Here is a 2983-nt window from a genome sequence, read left to right as displayed (position 1 = left end):
CAATACCACACACACAAACACACATACACACACGTACACAGCACACACGTGTATACACACATGCACACACGTACACACACAATGCACACATGCTCACATCTGCATATGCACACACACACGAACAGGCATACATACATAGACATGCACACAATACCACACACACACACACACGTACACAGCACACACGTGTATACACACATGCACACACAAGCCACACCCACACGTACACATGTGCCCAGGCTAACTGTGGTGGCCTCTGGGCAGGAGGAAGAATGCCTTTTTAGCTTGAGCTCTTCCGAACCATTTAAATATTTTATAGCCATGTAGTCATGAGGAACATTCAGACACATGATGAACACCATCAGCGACAGAGCCCCCAACTCCCGACTCCCCAACCTCAGCTCTTAGCTCACACCCACTTAAGGTAGGTAACGTGACGTTCAGCGTAAGAGGCTCCTTCTCCAAAGCCACATAGCAAGTGAGGGCTGGGCTGGGGTTCGAACCCATGCTATGTGGCTCAGAAGCCCTGGTGGCTGATACCATTTTCCCCTCAGGTCTCCTGGAGGTGGGCCAAGGGCTGGGGCCACCCTGTGGGGGCTAAGCTCCCAGGGGCTCCCTATCCCAGGCTCCAGCTCTATGACCTCAAGACAGATATCCCTGCTCTGTGCCTCAGTCTCCCATGTGTGCCATGGGGCTGTGGAGCAGGCACTCTGGGTGGCCTTGGAGCCCTAGTGGCCAGCATGGGCCCCGACCTATGTGCCCCTCCTGGTGAAGATGCTTCTGGACCCTCTAGCCATCCACTTCCTATTTGGCCTCTGCAATTATAAGGAGGGCCCGGGTGCTGGGAAGCCTCCACACCCGGGTCAAGCTCAGCACACCACAGCCTAGCCCTGTGGCCTTGACAATATACTCTCTGCTGGCCTCAGTCTCCCCATCTGCACATCTGGGGAACCCGCTATCCACCAAGTGAGAGGGCATGCTACTCTCAGATTCTACAGACTGGCAGAGTGAGGCTCAAAGGGGCTTGCCAGGGCCACTTTGAGAAAGCAGCAGATCAGAATTAGAACCCAGGAGTGTGTGTCCCAAAGCTTAGGGCTATCCCAGGAAATGGCACAGCTGGCATCCACCCTGGGCAGGGGGACTAATGAAGCTGTGTGAGCTGACTGGGGGCTTCATGCATTTGGTGGGGAGGGGGGGAACCACACACCAGACCTCCTGGGGGCGCTCTGAGCCTTGTAGCCTTGAAGGTGACCACCGTGCACGTGAGTCCCAGGGAAGGCAGACCCCTTTCCCCCAGGCCCAGGGTGTTTTCCATTGTCTTGGGAAGCCCACCTGGTTAGAAAGGCCTGAGGTCAGCCAGGGGCCCACGCCTCACAGGTCAGGTAGCCCCCCGGGCCTGGTTCGCCACCAGTAGTGGCACTGGGCATCCCTGGCGGGACTTGTACAATGGCCTGGGCGGTGCAGGGAGCAAATACCCTGATTAATGTGTCCCCAAGGCCAGCGGGACTTCCCCCAAACCTCAGCAACGCCCAGGAGCTGGAGAGGCCAGCTTTTCTTCCACTAAAAGCTAAGAAGGAGCTTTGGTGGGGCAGTTGGCTCCATGCAGAGGTGGATGGCTCGCTCCGCACACTGCCTTCTGTGGCCAGTCAGCCTCAGTGCATGTGTGGGGACCAGGCCATGTGGCTACGTGGTACCAGGCCCACCCTGCCAAGCTGGGGCAGGACAGGATGTGAACCAGGCCTTCTGCACCCACAGGCCTGGCTCTGGCCAGAGCGTTAGGGGTGCTCTGCCAACTCAGGGCTTGGATGAAAGATAGGGGTTGCAGTGTGGGTGGGGGGCTGGGGTCACCAGCTAGGCCCCACAAATATGGTGATGTGCATCTTAGGGTCTGTGAAGAACGGGGCTAGGGGCTGGGAACTGCTTTGGCACCTCCTCTGTCCTCCCTGATCCCACCGCACCACTGACCAGCGGAGTGACCGCCCTATGCCTCAGTTTCCTCATCTGTAAAACGGGCAGATCAGGACGTGGAGGAGACTGAATGAGGCAGGTTTAGAGGCCCGATGACCCATCAGAGTGCACAGCAGTGGCTGGCAGGGCTGGGATGTTCTTCCTCCTTGATTCCGGCTCTCACTACTTTGACTCTACCTCCCCAGTGTGCCCACCAGCTCATAATTAACTGCACACACACACACACACACACACACACAGCAGTAACAAGAAAAAGGAGAGCCTGGGCAGGAGCTAAGCAGGACCCAGAGGGTGCCCTGGTGTCCAAGTCTAGATCCTGGCCCACTGCAGCCTGCTGTGCCCAAGGTCCTTCCCCTCGGGTTCAGCCAGGCAACAGTAGGTGGTGGGGGGATCCGAGAATGGAGCATCCCCCAGACCCAGTGGGCTAGGACCTAACTGGGGTCTTGGGCATCCCTCGTCTGACCCACCAGTGTGGGGGCATGAGCTGCTGGGCCCACTCCCCAGACGTGGCTGGTGTGAAGCTGCCTGGCTTGGGCCACACAGCTGGGCCAGGAGGGCTGGCTTTGGAGGCTAGCATCTGAGGCCTGTGTCCGCTGCCGTGCAAGCCCAGGAAGCAGGCCCAGAGAGGGTCGCCCAGCAGGAAACCCCAGTGAGACAGCAGGAAGTGCCAGGAGGCGGGGTCCCCACAGCAGCTGGGGCCTGGACTGGGCTGGGTGGGCCACTTCCTGCAGTCTCAGCACTGGCCAGTCAGGGTCGACTTTTAGAATATGGCAAACACCTGGCCAGTCTCATGACCCACCAGGAAAGCAGAAATAAGGAAAAGAGCAAACTTCCCCCTGGGCAGCTGAGGCCATGCAGGGCACAACTCTGTCCCCTGAGGACCTGGCCTCTTGACCCAAGTGTGGCCCCAGGAACCTTCACCCTGCAGGTCTGTGAGGAGCAGGAGGGCAGGAGGGTGAGGTGGCACCAGAGACTCTGTCCCAACCCTGTCCTGGCCACCTCCCTGCTGCAGAGT

Source organism: Galeopterus variegatus, unplaced genomic scaffold (assembly GCF_000696425.1).
Source record: "Galeopterus variegatus unplaced genomic scaffold, G_variegatus-3.0.2 Scaffold1310, whole genome shotgun sequence".
Lineage (NCBI taxonomy): Eukaryota > Metazoa > Chordata > Mammalia > Dermoptera > Cynocephalidae > Galeopterus > Galeopterus variegatus.
Note: the sequence above shows the minus strand (reverse complement) of the source record.